The sequence below is a fragment of the Pelecanus crispus genome, chromosome 2 (assembly GCF_030463565.1).
Source record: "Pelecanus crispus isolate bPelCri1 chromosome 2, bPelCri1.pri, whole genome shotgun sequence".
In the NCBI taxonomy this organism is placed as follows: domain Eukaryota; kingdom Metazoa; phylum Chordata; class Aves; order Pelecaniformes; family Pelecanidae; genus Pelecanus; species Pelecanus crispus.
Genome location: NC_134644.1, coordinates 156,431,562 through 156,450,704, shown reverse-complemented (window position 1 = coordinate 156,450,704; position 19,143 = coordinate 156,431,562).

Here is a 19,143-nt window from a genome sequence, read left to right as displayed (position 1 = left end):
AATTTAGGTTGATTGTTGACTCATCAAAGTCAATATGTCCGATTATGACTAAATGAAAGACAGTGAAAATAGAATAACTGCTGAATTAGCTTGAGAGTTCTTTGTTCTTACTTGAACTGTCAAGAATGTCTTCTCTCAATTGTTTTTGTGAGGACTTCAGAGTAGAAGGGCTCAAGATATCACTTAGAATTAATAGTTAAGCTACAGCTTTGAGAAAAGAAAGGATAAGTTTAAACATATAAAAATAAAACATGTTATTCCTGAATCAGTATTACACATGCTGCACCAAAGGTATCGGGATGCAAAAAGGAATGAGAGATGGTTAATACCAAAAGCACAAATCAAAGTTGGAAGTTCAATCACTGGAAAATTATTTTACTGCCTTGTTTGTATCCCAGACCTCAGAATGAAATGGGTACAAATGGATATAACATATATATTAGTACATGGCTATGTATTTTTTATTGCATATTTTAATATAGGAAATATATTCAGATAATGCGGTAATGAATTCAGCATGACAGCTTATGCAGAACAGAATCACATAATTTCTTAATTATCAGCTATAACATTGATTTGGTATCATTCTGAAAAATCTTTAGGTGATGTTTCTTGTATGTGTGTATACATCTTTAGACAAAGGACTGTATCCCATTTTTTTATCAGCAATTTATTCCCTTCTGTACACCAAAATATTGAAGCCACTCATTTAATATTATGTAAAAAAAAAATTATTTCAGGTCACTTTTTATTCTATTTTAAACATTTAAATTAATGCAAAATCTAGGGAAACTATTTCAATTTTACATAAAACAAGTGGTTTTGCTTAATCAATTTTTGCTACTTCCTGTTTCACCACAAGTTTAGAGAAAAAAAAATAATTTTAAATATTGCTGGAAACATTTTGGTGTTGTTTTGAGGCCCTCCAGTGAACAAAAAAATCCATTATTTGCTCAACACTTCAGCTTCTTTTGGGGCTTTTTTCATGGTGGGTTTTTTTATTGGGTTTTTTTGTTTTGTTTTGTTTTTTTTCACAGGTATTTGTTTTGGCTGCTAAGCAGACACCACAGGAGGGCAGGAAGTTAGGATTCTTTTCAGCTTGGTCTTATGGCAGCTTAAAATCAGCTACCACTGCTTTAGGCTCAAGTTCTTGAAATGGAGTCATGTCTGATGTGTTGGAGAATTAAGAAAGCTCACAACCTTCCCAGCTAACTGCCGCACTAGGTAAGCTCTCCCACATATTTTTATGCTGTTGGTCTCCAACTAGAAGTTTCTTATTCTCTCAGAAGTCAGCATTTTATTGGAGATTTTGAGTATTGACACATAATATTGAAACCAAAAACTGTACCCCATAATAGCATTTGAAACAAGTTGTGTGCCCTGCTGCCTTGTTTCATGTATTCTTAGATCATCTTTCAGGGGTTTACCAGGAAGGAAAAAAGAGAATATCATATAAAGTCCTAAGGCACAGATTTTCAGAGAAAAATAAATTTAGATGGAAAAGAGGGAAATACAATGAGATGGAATTAGATGAAAGTGTTACACAATGCTAGAAAACTCCAATGTGGAAGTTAATACTGCCAGTGTAAGTACACAAAGAGAGAGACAAGTTAGGTATGATAAGCTAGCAGTTCTGAAGAAATGTTAATAACAAAGGAAAAGAATGCCTGCAACTCTGCATACAGCATATTCATTTAGCTGCAGCTTGGGGTAACACAACCTCTTTTTTTTATCAATTTTGTTGGTCAATTATGCCAAAGTGACTTCCTAAATAACAAGAATGTAAAGCACGTACAAGTATAACCCATTTACTAATCATCTATTACTCTGATACTGTCATGTCTTAATTTAAAATTCTGGATACAGCAAAAAAAATCTCTTTCTAAATCATGTCTAACTTATTTGTGGCTGCTAAACTTTTGTCATCATCTTTTTTCTACCAGGTATCTTTAACTTGATAGCATGCTGGAAAAGAACGAGAAGGTTTAGCTCCTGCTGCCAAATACCTATGGATGTGTTTATTTACTATGCATACAAACCACTAGTCATATGACACAGATTTTTTAGTGACCTTTGCTGTTAGTCCTTTTTCACCACATGTCTTTTCTATGTACAAGCTGACACTTGTATTTTCCTCTGGAATTCAAGTCATAATCTGAATCTCTGATAGTATGTGCATCCAGACTGTAGGTAGATTTGGCAAGAAATAGACAGATACAAATTAAGCAACCTTCCATTTCTCAAAAAAATGCTCATGCTTCTCAGCTGGAGAAGGAAAATGTTTATGTCATTTGAATGGATATCCTTCAAAAAGTACAGTTTTAGAAAAGAAATATAGCACTGTCTAACGATTACCAGCTATACATATCTATGTTAATCTGCATCGGGGTACACTGTGTATTCCACTGAATATGATATGTACTATGAGAAGCCCTATTCTGTAAGTGAGAGATTGCAGTGTATGGCTCTTCTATGTCTAGTAACATTTCATACTTTGATCCCCTACTGAAATACCTGATTAATTCAGCTTCTTTTAATAAATCTCAGTGAATTTAGTGGAACTTCTGACATGAAAAAAAAGCTGTTGCACATATGCAGGAATAAGGATGTGTAGATGATTTTTCTCTCTGTCAGCACAGTTCATTAAAGTTTTGAAGGCAGAATATACTAGCAATCTACATAGGTTCATAAATGCTGGGTATAACACTCTATTTGCTAGTGAATTTTATAGGCTGACTTTGCATTTCAACGCTAATTTTATCCACACTACACTAGAGTAAGCTACCATCAATATGGTAGAAGATACAATAATCATTCCTTCATTTTTCTTGATAAGTCTTAATCAGAAATGGGCTGAAATAGTTGTTGGACTTATGAATAAATCAAAAAGACATGATTTATAACTGGAGTATTTTTTATTTGAAAGGTTTTTTAAAAAATGTAAGCAAAGTAATTCCACTGTCATTCATTTATAAACTCTTCTGACACCACACAGAAAACTATAAACATGACACATTATTTATAGACCAGTGAGAATTTTATATTAGTGATAACTCCATTAGTGATAGTGATTACTTTATATTGAACACCTGAATTCTTAGTCTATCCAAAAATATGCAAGCACCCTATAGCAGTTGCATATAACAGTTGTTGATCAGAAGAAAGCCAAATGGATATAAAATGGAAAACTATATTTTAAGATACGTGAATTATTCAAAACCTTAAAAGAGACAGTGACTTACCAGCCAAAAATAAGTTTATAGTCTGATGCAGTGGCTGAAAGGAAAGTCAGTCCATGAAACTGAAAACTCAAGTAGGGCAGTACAACTGAGTACAACATACCCATTTGTGGCACTGGTTTCTAAAACAGTGGCGAAACAACTGAGAAGTGTGCTAAGAATAATGCACTACCTCTACAGTCTGACTCATGACAAAAGTCTAAGGAGACTGAATTGGAGCCTAATGTTTTACTACTCTGCAGTGACAGCACTAAATAGATTACTTTCTTGTTAATTCAACACTCCAGCACAATTTTGTCATTAGACTGAACTGCTTTTGGCAAGAAGCTTCAAATTCCACCTGGGGTATTTCACATGCACATCACAAATTGCACTTCTTTTATCCTACTGTTCATTGTGGCTTTTTTACCATTAATCAGTATGATCAACAACAATGAGAAGACTAAATTGGTAATAAAAAAGATTATATCATTATAAACAATTTTACATGCAAATCTTCAGCCTTGCACTCAGTAGGAAGCTAAAGAGATCCCTGGAATGTGGTCAATAAGTTGATAAAACTGTGGTTTATGCATTCCCAGTAGCTGAGATTTTTTTTTTTTTGTAACAGTGTATATTTTAATCCCAAAAGGAGGTCAAACACAACTAGATTACAAATAAAATACAAGACTCAAAAAAATTTCTTCTACTGTGAAGGTTATTAACCACTGGAACATCTTACCCATGACATGCTGCAGAATTTACACTGGTAAACATTTAAAACACAGACAAGAAATTGTATGAAAAGTAAGGGCATGATGATGTAATTAATTGGTGCACATCTATGCCTGGCTTGTGTTACGCAATTAGACATGCATCATTTTCCTTTTTGGAAATTTCTTTTGTGAATCTATCAAAACATGATTAGGGAGGCTGCTGTAAAGTACCAGTGGTCAGCTATTTGACCAGAGAACTCTACAACACTTCCAGAGAAATCAATGAAAGTTGTGATTTACACAGAAGTAACAAAGTAAGAGTATTATCACAGAAGAAGAGATCTGGTTTAAGAGAGGGAGGCTGTGATTACAGTACAAAGAGCACAAATGATAACATAATCTGTAGGAAGTGAATCTGAGCAGTGATTAATCAAGGGCACCCACCAGGGTGTTTCACACATTATAATCTTGTTTTGTTCCATTTATGGAAGACACTGAAAGCATGTATCAAGTCATGCTACTCACAGTGGTATTAGCTATGAAACTATGCAAATGAAACTTAAGGAAAAAAGGAACTTAAAAATATATACATATATTACATTTAACTCCTGTACATTTTGCTTCACTTGGTGTACACCTACATAGCAGACTGCCATGAAATGACCCCAGTGTAGTTTTAAACAAGGCAACATGGGTTCCACAGAAATCTAGTTTTGATTTGATCTTGAGTTAATTTACCCTTATCAACAGAAAGTAGTATGCATTTCCCTTAAACACATTTCTGTCTGCTGTGTCCCTTTGGAAACTGAGGAAAAGTGGCACAAGGAGGCTATTAAAAGACTGAATTGATAAACTGAAAGCTTGAACTTTTAATACTGAGAATACAGATAGTGGAATCACTAATCCACCTTACTAAAGCTAATTTTCTAAACTTTACTTTGTCAGTTAGGCTCCAGGACTAATATTTATGTATTTTTGTTTGTTAGATGTAATTTCCAGAAATTATGAGTCTGTAAAACCCCATTAAAGCTAATGAAAGACAGTTTTAAAACCCATAACTGAATAGAAATTTTTCAACAACTTTCGTATCCACCTGTTCCATGGAAACTTACTCGATTACATAAAACACCCACTTCAAAAGAACAGCATCAAGAGATGACTGAGAATATCTTTTGAAATATCTTAGAAAGCTCAGGGTTTGCAGCATTTGTGGCCAACATTTTCAATTTAAGTAAGCACAAGACGCACACAAACAAATATATATTGTTTATTCATATTCTAAGGAATAGTAAATTGATAATTTCTAATGAAGTTATAGACCCTCTTCTAAAAAATTGAGAGTAAAATTCTAGTCAGTCGATCATAAATTCTGTTGCAAGCATAAAATTTAACATGCTAAATTAAGCAAAAAAGCAAGTTGCTTCTCCTAGACTCAGAAACAAGTAGCGCAGAAATGTGATTCAGGGATTTACTCATGAAATCAGTTTATTTAATGAAAATATAAAATTAACAGAGTTTAGCCATCTGTAAACCTTAGTAAACCAGGTATATTGCAGTATATCAAATATATATATATATATAAAAACCCCAACTATCGCTATTTGTTTAACATGATTAGAATATTATTTCATATGCAACGGTGTTTTATTAAACAGTCATTCTAAAAGTGAACATTTTAATCTGCTTTAAAAAGATGTTTGACAGTAGTAGAAAAAGCCACTGCATTTCTGCTGCCATTTTTATTTTATTCTGTAGATCTATGATTTTCCAAAAAAAGCAATTTACTCTTTACTTGAGTGCTTTTCCTTCTCACAGTTTTATATCTGCAGTTCCTCTGGGAGGAAAAAAACAAACGTTGATTACAAGGAAAAAGCTGCAGGTCAAAAGACAGCATTGCCAACACACTTAGCATGTAAATCTCAGCATTTCAGGAAAAGCTTTGTTAATTCTGGCAGCCAGTCATTAAAAGCAGAGCTGCACAATGTTCAAGATAACCATATGCCTTATTTTCTGTGAAGGGAACATAATGTCATAGTTTTCTTCTTTCCAATTTTGTGTGGATTTTTGTTCTTCTTTTGTGGAAATCAGTGTATTTACAATATCACATTGGGCATCTCCTAATGCCAGGTTTCATTCATAACAACATCCCAGGAGATCTGTCTCTTCTTTTGTTCTTTCTCTCCATAACCATTTTGTTAAATACCACTCTTGTGAACTTTACCTTTCTAGCAACATCTAGGCTTTCTCCAGATCCTCTGGACACTCTCCCATTTGTTTCTCTCTCAGCTGGAACTGCACTCGTAAGTACTATAGCACATATAATTCTCACATCCAAAATATATCTCATTATGGCTTTTGTGTCTGTTTCTTTCCTCCCTCATTTCCCTGTCCTAAAGTATAAAAATTTGGGCAGTTATCAGTTACGCTGAAAAATTAAATTAACTGTTCTTCCACTTCACTTTTTTTTATATATTCAAGTATGTACAGATATTTAAATATGAATACATTGAATGTGTGTGTATATATATGTGTGTATATATATATTCACCCTGGCTGAATAGGGAGCTTTTGCGGGGACTCAGGGGGAAAAAAGGAGAGTGTACCGCCTTTGGAAGAAGGGGCGGGCAACTCAGGAGGAGTACAGGGATCTTGTCAGGTCATGCAGGGAGGAAATTAGAAAAGCAAAAGCCCAGCAAGAACTCAATCTGGCCAATGTTGTAAAAGATAATAAAAAATGTTTTTATAAGTACAACAACAGTAAAAGGAGAGCCAAGGAGGATCTCCATCCTTTGCTGGATGCGGGGCGGGGGGGGGGGGGGGGGAGGGGGGTAGAACATTGTCACCAAGGACAAGGAAAAGGCTGAGGTACTTAACGCCTTCTTTGCCTCTGTGTTCAACAGCCAGACCAGTCATCCCCAGGGTACTCAGCCCCCTGAGCTGGAAGACAGGGAAGGGGAGCAGAATGGAGCCCTCATAGTCCAGGAGGAAGCAGTTAATGACCTGCTATGCCACCTGGACGCTCACAAGTCTATGAGGCCAGATGGGATCCACCCGAAAGTACTGAGGGAGCTGGCAGAGGAGCTTGCCAAGCCACTTTCCATCATCTATCAGCAGTTCTGGTTAATAGGGGAGGTTCCAGATGACTGGAGGCTTGCCAATGTGACACCCATCTACAAGAAGGGCCAGAAGGAGGACCCGGGAAACTACTAGCGTTTCTTGTGTTCAAAAAATGGGTAGATGTGGCACTTTGGGACATGGTTTAGTCTAGTCTACCCTTGATTGTCTTAGAGTAGACTTGGTGGTGTGGGTTAATGATTGGACTGGATGATCTTAAAGGTCTTTTCCAACCTAAACCATTCTATGATTCTATTCTACAGGCCTGTCAGACTGACCTCAGTGCCGGGAAAGATTATGGAGCAGTTCATATTGAGTGAACTCAACAGGCAAGTGCAGATCAACCAGGGGATCAAGCCCAGCCAGCATGGGTTCATGAAAGGCAGGTCCTGCTTTACCAACCTGATCTCCTTTTATGACCTGGTGACCCGCCTGGTAGATGATGGAAAGGCTGTGGATGTCATCTACCTGGACTTTAGCAAAGCTTTTGACACCGTCTCCCATAATATTCTCCTTGGGAAGCTGGCAGTTCATGGCTTCGATGGGCGTAGTCTTTGCTGGGTAGAAAACTGGTTGGGTGCCTGAGCCCAGAGAGTAGTGGTGAATGGAGTGAAGTCCATTTGGCGGCCGGTCACGAGCGGTGTTCCCCAGGGCTCTGTTTTGGGGCAAGCCTTGTTTAATATCTTTATCAATGATCTGGATGAGGGGATTGAGTGCGCCCTCAGTAAGTTTGCAGATGACACCAAGTTGGGTGGGAGTGTCGATGTGCTGGAGGGTAGGATGGCCCTGCAGAAGGACCTGGACAGGCTGGACCAACGGGCTGAGGCCAACTGTATGAGGTTTAACAAGGCCAAGTGCCGGATCCTGCACTTCGGTCACAACAACCCCATGCAGCGCTACAGGCTTGGGGAAGAGTGGGTGGAAAGCTGCCTGGCCAAAAAGGACCTGGGGCTGCTGGTCGACAGCTGGCTGAACATGAGCCAGCAGTGTGCCCAGGTGGCCAAGAAGGGCAAAAGTATCCTGGCTTGTATCAGGAATAGTGTGGCCAGCAGGAGCAGGGAGGGGATTGTCCCCCTGTACTCGGCACTGGTGAGGCCGCACCTGGAATACTGTGTCCAGTTTTGGGCCCCTCACTACAAGAAAGACATTGAGGTGCTGGGGCATGTCTAGAGAAGGGCAATGAAGCTGGTGAAGGGTCTAGAGCACAGGCCTTATGAGGAGCAGCTGAGGGAACTGGGGTTGTTTAGTCTGGAGAAGAGGAGGCTGAGGGGAGACCTTATCGCTCTCTACAACTCCCTGAAACAAGGTTGTAGTGAGGTGGGTGTTGGTCTCTTCTCCCAAGTAGTTAGCGATAGGACGAGAGGAAACGGGCTCAAGCTGCACCAGGGGAGGTTTAGGTTGGATATTAGGAAAGATTTCTTCATGGAAAGGGTGGTCAAGCATTGGAACAGGCTGCCCAGAGAGGTGGTGGAGTCACCGTCCCTGGAAGTGTTCAAAAAACAGGTAGATGTGGCACTTCAGGACGTGGTTTAGTCTACCTTTAATTGGTTTAGTGTGGACTTGGTAGTGTAGGTTAATGGTTGGACTGGATGATCTTGAAGGTCTTTTCCAACCTAAGCAATTCTATGATTCTATGATCTTTTGAGGAATCAACTGCATTAAGCTGTATAATGTTGTAGATAGCTCGGGCTGGATATCTTATTGATTTTCACCTTCTCTAGCCAATTACCTCTGTGTGCAGTGACTGTAAAGTGGTAAAAATTACTACTTTTCTGATTTAGTGAGCTTTTACATCCTCTTTGCTCTGATGTAAATAAATAAAGCAGATCACAATGAAAAATAGGATATCTTATGTGGAACCTCACATACAGTTCAGTTAGCAGTGGAAGAGAGTGACACAAGCAAAACTGAGATGTAGAAAGTGGAAGGAAGCCATATCCCAGTATGGTATGAGAAGTTGTACCATAGCAACTGTCATGAAAATCTCCTAAACTATTTCTGAATGGCTGCATTTTTTGATCCATCATTTTATAGTATTCAGCTCTTAAAATGTCATGTTTCATTACTCTTTAACTTGCTTATTCATTTAGACTGATGTGGAGTGCCCATGGGGCTCACCTGTGGCCTGAATAACAACAGATGTTAAGACAGAAATGTGAACATACACAGTGTGTCAACGGGACTCCCAGAACTCTTTGGGAGGGTGCTGTCTGCGAGGGTGTTCACCCAAAGCTCATCATGTTAAAGGAGATGATGACCATCAATCAGATTAAGCAGTAGCCAGGGAATCACAGAGACATTTGAAACAAAGAATTCAGCTTGAAAAGAGATATAAAAGAAACATGAATATTTTTTATCAGTGGGAAGAGAGCTTGGAGTGGAAGCAAGCAGGACTTGCTTCTCCCAACCAGCATCACAACCTGTCAATTGGTGTGAAGTTACCTGCCCCCAGGTGCTAGATTACCAAGATGGGGTGCAGCACACAGACAGACACACTCAGGGTGTGTGAACCTGAACTCGTGGGGTGCTTTCTCCCTGGTGTGGGGCTCCGTGAGGTGTTGGGAGATGCACAGGTTTACCCAAAGCTGTAGCACCCACAGAAGGTGTGTGCAAGTAAGGGAGAGTGCACCCAGGAGAGTGGGTGTACTTGTAACTCTGTCTGAGTGACAAAAACATTTCAGGATTAGTAATACAAGGGTGCTGAGAAATTTGTGAGTAAATACTAACATTTCAGAAGAGCCTAGTAAGTGATTTTTCTGTTGAATTGCGGATATTGATCTTGAATCTGTAGTTCACTGATTGCTGATTAATTATGTGTCATTAATAAATCAATAAGCCACTTAGTCTTGGTTTAGTTTAAACTATCTGAACTAAGCAATACTGAGAAAACAATAGACTCTGCCAAGTCCAGATAACTTAGACTAGCCAAACAGACCACCCCATCAGAATTCCAGCCTGTTACACACTCACTGCCTTGTTATGGGTAAAAAGGGAAACACGCTGTACAAGTGGAGAAAAGAATCTGCTGTTAGTTCAACGACTCCTTTTGTAACCTAATAAAGATGTAACACATTTTTAGTTCAGTTATACTACTAACGCCCATTGTTTATATCAATTCAGAAATGTCTCAGTAATACTCTTAAAATTATTATACAGGAAAACTTCAGAACATCTACACTTTTTCTGTGGTGTTGCCCTCAGGTCAACAGCACCGGTCTGTCTCAAGAACAGAGCTGGGCAAGGTTATGAAGTATCATAAACATCCTGAGGTCTTCCCCAAGAGAAGTACAATGGTTGTGGTGGTGGAGATCCCTTCCTATTCACACTTTTTTGAGCCTATTTTTATGTTTTCTTACCCTGGCCTGCTTCCTTCACAATGGTTTCTGTCCCCTGCCTAGAAGGTGCACCACAGCCTTCCCCAGCCCCAAGGGACATGTCTTGCAGTGACTGCTCTGGCCTTTCTCACCCATGGCCATTACAGGCATTCAACTCAGGCCAGGCAATGGTCCTGTGACCACCAGGTCATTGTTGGTGCAAGCTGGCATCAGCTCAGACCCAGGCAACCCCAGGCAAGGGCAGAGCCCTGCCCTGGCACCCCAATGCAATGCTGGGGCTCTTTAGTAATAATGGCAGATATCGTATTAACAAGGTCACCACAGAAAGGAGGAAACTGATCAGCTCCTCCATTGATTTAAATTTTTCTTTAGCAAAATGGTGTGATTTGGTGAAGATGATAGTCCTTATCTGATTTTGTTGTGTTATTCTGCTAGAAGTTGCAGAAAAACTTTCCTTATCCCAAATTAACTTTGATATTTAAAATGCATGATGCTTCTCAGCAAGATGGAAACCAATCCCTTTAGGAGTTTTCTTTCAAACAGGACACAGGGTCGTGAGAATGAGTAACAGTGTAAAAGTTAGAATATCAACAATTACTTCCTTGGTGCCCTAATTCCAAGCTATGTTCTCTTTCATGTGGGTTTCTTGTGAAATTTTAAAGTAAGAAATTTTACCCTAAAATGGAAAATATTTTCTTAATATTCCATTGGACGCATTATAACAGAAAATTACAATTTCAGTAAATCAGCATTTTATGATTAAAAACAAGTTTCATGAAAAATTCTTTGCAAGTTCTAGTAAAACTTTTCTTATATTCATAGAGAAACTTTATGAAGGCACATGCTAACAGAACAAGTGCTAAACTTAGATTTTAGTCTGAAGTGCTAAAAGTAACATTGTAACTTTTCTACTTTTTGTTGTTCAAATCTGTCAGCTTACTTATCACCCTTCCTATTTGTTCAATATCTAATCATTTACCCCCAAAGCAGGCAAAAAATAACCAGAGAGCAAGTGATTATAAAAGAATGCCAGATATAAGCAAAAAGATAATGTTTAAAAAGAATACCTATCACTTTATTCTAAGTTCAAAGAAACATTTTTATTAATATTTGTGATTGTGACTGAAGCCCAAACTAGCACTAAGATTTGAAATTTCAATATGAAATTTATATCTCATATGGAATAAATCCTGGTGTTCTACATTAACTTTCTTGAATCAGGATCTGTTAACTGTTGTTTTCACAAAAACGTTTTAAAAAAAAAAAGGATTTATGTTCCTTTTGCATGAACAAATGGCACAACCAACAGAGAGTGCATTCCTTTATTGTCTCTTCACAGCGCCTGATAGGGTCAGCGCAGAGAGCCATGGAGTCCCTATCCATGTACAGGACTGAAAGTAGTTTTCCTGTCTTGACTCCACAAAAAATAATGGATCTTACTAGCTTGAGCATATTTTTTTGCTTTAGCTACTTTTCCTGCACAGCCCAATTCTGTGCTGAGGGACATAGAGTCCACTCAGAATTAACTCAGGATACATACTTCTGAAAATTTCACCATTCTTTAAATAGGCTTGAGATCTATCTGCATTTTAGCCTCTACTCAAGTATAAAGCAAACCAAAAAAAGTCTGCCTGCTAAGACCTTCTAGAAAAGACTGATTAGAAGGCTAATTAGCGTGTCTGATGTGATTCCTGAACCACTCTAACACAACTCAATCTGAAGAGCCTCCTTGACAAAATCAAGATATTTCCATGTTTCATAAATCAGTTCTTTCCTCCAAAAAGCAAACCAAAAGATTTTTGTGAAAAAGTTCTTAACTATCCTGAACATAATTCTGCATAAAAATTGTAAGCTATTGCTGACAGCCACGGAATCCAGTTATCTCTCTGCACAGTAACAACGGCTGGTACATTCTTAATGTAAACAAAAAAAGGTTGAACTGAGATCTTCTAGGAAATATTTCGGAAGATTGATTCAAGTAAAGAGAAGATTCTGAGGCAAACATTTATCTTGTCATAACAGTAAAACTAATTCTTCAGAAAAGAGTATGCATAGAATATCTACCTATACTGTTTTCAAAGCATGAAAGAAACTTGCTTAAAATCGCAACATGTAAAGTCTTCACTAATGATGTTTTTTGGTCAATTTAATTATTTGCTGATATATATTTTAGCAGTTATACATTCTTCTGTGTGTCAGCTGTATGAATCCCACTGAGGAGGAAATGTAAGATTAAAAAATATATCAGAATTCTTTACACAGTGTCTCTCCAAACTCAATCTGCCATCTAAAGAGATCATCCAGGCAAAAAGAAGTAGTCCTCATTAATATCACCTAGCTTGATTAGAAAGAACTCCTAGCGGCTCTGGTATTCAATGGATACCATTTTTCAAATGCATCCATCTGGAAATGTCCTTATATTCATGCTAATACAATTCTGTTATTCTGTTCTGTTATTCAACATACTGTAAGGAAGGAGTATAACACAATTCTCCATTGATAATGTAAGAAGAATAAATGTGAGCCAGTATCCAAAATTGAAATTAATTATGTCTTTCAAGCTCAGAAACGTCAGATTAGCATCTTAACAGTAATTGCATGTTTTCTACTGAACATGAGTTTATCACCTTTTCTACAATGCAGTCAAACACAAAGTTTGCTTATTTCAATGGTTCTTGGAAGGAAAATGTGATAAAAAATTCCATTTTCAAGAAAACACTGTAGATTCAATGATAATTACTCATAAAGCTGGCAGAGCATTTCTTCAAGGGAATTGCATAGCTGACACTGCAATAGAGTAAAATTCCCGATATTGCAAATCTATTCAGGTAGATAAGTTTGTTCTATCGTGTATTCAGAACAAAATTCTTGACCCATACCTAGTTTTCATCTTTCCTTCCCTTTCTGTCATGAAATCGGAGGGAGAGAAGTACCTAACAGACTTTTAGGTACAAGACAGGTACATTTCAAAATGATAGCTATGTGCAGGAGGGTATATAAGTGTGCACCAGGTGGAATCCACATTTACTTAGTGGTGGTGTACATAATCTCTTTCTGAACTAGATTATTCATTGAAAAGGAGGTGTTTGGGTTCTGTTTTGGGGGATGGGGATAGACTTTTTAAATTTTATTTATTTTTTCCTAGTTCCAATGAAATGCAAAGATTTCCTCTAGTATTTTACCTTTTATCTGAAGTTAAGTCTGATGTCACAAAGATCTGAAAAGGTCATTAAGAAATGACCACAATATCTTTAGCTTTTTTCATGTTTCCTTTTCACAGCAGATGTGTTGTGAAACTACACAAATGTGTGCTAAAAGATATATAAACCTACAATGACACTAGGTACTACCTATCTGCTTTAACTTAAAAGTTATACTGCCTACAGTTCCTGATATTTGTTAGCACATGAAGGGCAGTGTTAAAATAGTGTGCATTTAGAGGCAAGCTGGACGACCACGGAGATTTTATTTTATACTAACATTTTGGTCAAGAATGTTTTTTTTTTTTTAATGCTGATTAATCAGTACCAAACAGTAGAACAATTGGTTGTGTTCAAGGTCTCAGGACTTCTTTTCATGGCCCACTGATCCTGGGTTCAGAACATGAGAAGGGTATCTCAAGATCAGAAGTATTTTATAACATATTTGATACCGTATAGAAGTATTTGATAATTTAAAAGTGTATTTCATATTTCTTTGCAACCATCACATAATTTCTGTGTAGAAAGAAAAATGGTGTATTTGGGACAGCCTGAGAATATGCAAAAAAGGTTCCTGAAGGGCTTAAAGACCAACAGAAGTCCCATTACCTTGTACTTCAATAAAGGTGAATAAATGGCAATATGAGAGAAGTATTTGTTTAAGACGCTTTCTACACAGCATAATGCTGAAGGACTTCTGAAAGGAGATCTGCCACACTAGGGGAAGGTCCAGCATGACATGGAAATGAATTACACCTGGCCAGCGGATGAGCAGGAAGGTGTGCAGGAAGCACCACAGCACCATAGCCCTAACTGTTTTAAGAAAAACTGGGTTTTCCTAATGGGATTGGAGAAAAGGAGAATGCAGTGCAGGACAGATATTCATCTTAATCCCTCTCACATTCATATGTAGTATAAATGAGGACAGAGAACTTACCTAACCATAGATCATGTGCCTCATGTTGTTTCACTTCAGGATGACAAAGTGCACTTCCTTCAACCATCCTATAAAATAAGCATACATCTATATGTTTTCTGCCAAATAGCTTACCATAATAAAACATTATACTGCACACACACCTGTTTAATTTCTGAGGATGAGAGGAATTGCTAATCACACATGATAAATGTAATGTTTGACACTTTCAGTGCTGGAAATGGGAAAAAGGAAACACGCATTGAAGTGGCTATGATCTGGTTACATAGTAAAGATAAATCAGAGTCCATCTCCTCTAAACTGTATCTGTGAGGTGTAAAGGAGGTGTAAAAATGTTTTAGATTTCTCTAGCACTGGAATACTCAAGTTGACAAAGCAAGTGTGGGGTTGTTTATGTCCAGTTCAGTGTGTCCTGACAGCAGATGGGAAAGCCACTTGAAAAATCAGATTTAGATTTTTGGTTACCTCCACAATGTCCAGTTCTTCTGATCATAAAGCTTTAATATTAAGGTTTGTAAATTGGAATATCCAAGCACCCAACTTCCAGTTGCACAAGGAGAAACAAAATACTCATAAGGTGAAAGCATTTCTATTACTATCACATCCACAATAATGCCCAAAGAATGGGCTAATGCCCAAGGAATGGCTGAAATGAAGTGGCTTTAAACATGTTTTCTCAATGTATGATTTTTCTGTCGTACCACTGATTGTGAAGAAATATCACTGTAAACAGAGCTTTCAAAGTCTAAGTACTTGAGGGAAAGTGCTGATTAATACCGCTGTTTAAACTGAGGTTAATTAATTGTGATAAAGTTTAATTGGTCTCTCCCCTTCTCTCTCTTTGAAAATATTTTTTGTGATGAGACCATGACTCCTATTAATCCATATCAAAGTCTTATAAATGTAGAAATAGTGAAGGGGGAAGGCAGAGGAGGATTTCAAGAATATAATACTGAGAAAAAATGAACTGAACTAAAATAAAGGCAAATTCTACTTCACAATGATCTGTTGATTTATCTGGCACTTTTAGAAGGAAGTGTGCATGGAAACATGACTAATGACCATAATAGCACATATATTTGCCCAAGCTATGGTCCAGTCTTGAAAGGCACTTTTTAAAAGGGTCTTATTGCTATCAATAGTGACTCACTTTAAAAGTTGTTGAAGGCACTGGGTATAAGGAAGCATTTATGTTTTTAATTGGAGGCCACTTGCTTAGACTCTGATGACTGAGACAGGGTTCCATTCCAACACCCTCCCCCCCAACACCCCACCCCCCCCTCACTTAACAGAAAAGCTCTTTGAAAACTATATACCCTGGCAGAACTATTAATAACATGGCTAATAAAAATGAAGACTTGCAGCAGTAGTACTCTAACTAGATAGTGCAAATGGCAAGTGTCTTGAAATAATGTATTTGATGGCAAGCAGACAGAATTGGCCAGAACGGATTATGTAAAGGGGAAAATGTAAAATCAAAGCCAGAATGAAAAAAACAACCCCACATAAAAATGCTCTCCATCATGCCTTAAATGGAGTTGTTCTCATAATACACTTGAAACCTGACCACTTACTGTATTTCCTATCATTAGAATACAACGATGTCTGGAAAAAGTAGTGCAACTATATGCATTTGAATTTTTAGACTAGTGAAAAATAGCGTTTTTTCTCTATGCATAGCAGTTATGGCTATATATATTTTTATATCTACTTATACAACACTTTGAAAATATTCCCTGCTCAATAGCTGTGGTGAAAAAAACCCACCAAAAAAAAAAAAAAAAAAAAACCAAAAAACTTTTGGAAATAAAATATGAAAATTAATGTCAAGTAGTTATTATTTTACATCTTTTTTATTTTAATCCATTATTTAAAGTCATAAATAGTGGTCAAGAACCACTTGAATGTGATTAACAGTATGCTGTGTTGTTACATAGTTTAAACAATCCGTTATTTCTCAAACTCTGATGCTTGCTGCTACTTAGAATAATTTGAATCTGCTTATCTGGGAAAGAAACAGTTTGACACTTCAGGCTTGAGAAGAGAGTGAACACCTTAATCAACAAGAATTCACAAATGTTTTTCTTAGTGAAAAATACATCATTCTATTTAGTGTGTGATACACATTCATGAGCATACCCATATGAGATAGCACTGGTATCTCCTTAATCATAGAATCATAGAATCACAGAATCATCTAGGTTGGAAACGACCTTTAAGGTCATCCAGTCCAACCATTTACTTAACATTACCAAGTCTACCACTAAACCAATTAAGGGGAGAGTAGTAATTTCATGTTTCCTGGCTTGGTGGATGGATTATTTATAATGAAAGTAAAAACTAGGAATCATTAAGATTGGAAAGGACCTCTAAGATCATCATTCCAATCATCAACCCAACACCACCATGCCCACTACACCATGTCCCCAAGTGCCATGTCTACCCTTTTTTTGAATGCTTCCAGGGATGGTGATTCTACCACCTTTCTCAGCAGCCTGTTCCAACACTTGACTACCCTTTCCGTGAAGAAAGTTTTCCTAATATCCAATCTCCCCTGATGCAGCTTGAGCCCATTTCATCTCATCCTATCACTTGTCACTTGGGAGAAGAGACCAACACCCCCTCACTACAACCTCCTTTCAGGTAGTTGTAGAGAGCGATAAGGTCTCCCCTCAGCCTCCTCTTCTCCAGACTAAACAACCCCAGCTCCCACAGCCGCTCCTCATAAGGCCTGTGCTCCAGACCCTTCACCAGCTTCGTTGCCCTTCTCTGGACACGCTCCAGCACCTCAATGTCTTTCTTGTATTAAGGGGCCCAAAATGTCAAATAAGCAACAATGAAAATTCTGTATAAAAAGAACATCCTGACATGAAATTTTGGGAATTATATTTTAAAATACCCATGCCAAAATGATTTTTTTTTTAAAAACTGTTCCGTTAATTTGACTAACAAAATAGCATCATTAGAATCTATGATTATAATTTAAAGTTTCCAAGCAGCTCAGTAATATGTTCGGAGTTTTATTTTCTTGTCCTCTGTACAGCTGAGCAGTGGTGTGCCAGGGCTCAGTGAGGACAGGTGGCTCCCTGGGGACCAGGCACTGGGTCCTCAGTGGCCTAGCAGTCAGGGCCCATCCCACCGCTCCAGCCAGGAGCAGGCAGTGGGGTGCACTGGGGCGGCCCCAGATCCAGGCTTCAGGCACCTCCCTGTGGATGGGGATGTGCTGAGGCTGGGCCAGGATGCGGCCTGGCTCGGCAGGGCCCATGGTGGGCAGTGCAGGGCTGCAGTGCCGCTGGGGCAGGGGCTAACAGCCCTGGGGGGCTGACATGGGGTCCCTGGGCTTTGGGCAGTGTGAAGGGATTCCCTGGGCTGGGCAGGGCCAGGCACGCTAGGCAGTATCCTCAGGATCCTGACAGGGACTTCACAAAGCCATCAGGCAGCAAATGATTTTTTGAAAAAGAAAAGAAAAGAAGAAAAAAGAAAAAAGGAACTTTATTCCAAACTATTGTTATTAAACAGAATTTTGTACCTTTCTTTAAGATCAACAATATGCACATTAAGAGATAACAGATATTCTAGACAGATATTTATCCAAAGACACCAAGAAACTCTATACAAAAGTGGGACACAGATGTGCTGCCTGAGGCTGTGAGGCCCTTTCTTTGTCAAAATGAGAACATTTCCATGTTCAGTATGCTGACATTTTTTGCATAGTCAGCAGATGAACAAGCAAAAAATATCAAGAACCCTTAGAAATCTTCCTAACCTGCATGCACAGGGTCTAATAAAGCAGAAATGTGTAGAATGGCATTAAATATATATATATATTCCAAATCTTATTTCTAGTTGTTCTAAAGAGAAGAACAAGCAAGACTGCTCACCAGAGCCAACGCCAGCATAGCAGAATGGGTTTAAAGTGTCTACTGAGCAGCTGACACTTACAGACTCTCAAGGCACATGTAAGAGCAATGTTTAAAAATATTAGTTTGTTTAAAAAAACAAAATAATAATAATGTTTAAAAATATACATCCCTGTGATAAGTAGACTGCGCTCCCCTGGTCTCTGCTCTCTTAATGACAAGTTAGACAAAAAAGTTCATTCCATTAATCCCATCCAGAGTCTATGGAAAGCAGCTCTGCAGAAAGGGATCTTGGGGTCCTGGTCGACAGCAGGTTCAAGATGAGTCAGCAGCGTGCCCTGGCAGCCAAGAGGGCAAACCACATCCTGGGGTGCCTCAAACACAGTATAACCAGCCAGTCAAAAGAGGTGATTATCCCTCTGTATTCAGCATTGCCGAGGCCTCACCTTGAATGCTGCGTGCAGTTCTGGGCCCCGCAATTTAAGAAGGATGTTCAGATCCTTGAACGTGTCCAGAAGAGGGCCAAAAAGCTCATGAAAGGGCTGGAAGGAATGTCCTGTGAGGAGCAGCTAAGGACTTTGGGCTTGTCTAGTTTGGAGAAGAGGAGGCTGAGGGGCGACCTCGTTGTTCTCTACAGCTTAATGAGGAGAGGAAGTGGGGCGGGAAGAGCTGACCTCTTCTCCCTGATATCCAGTCATAGGATGCGTGTCAATGGCTCAAAGCTGCACCAGGTGAGGTTTAGACTGGACATTAGGAAGCATTT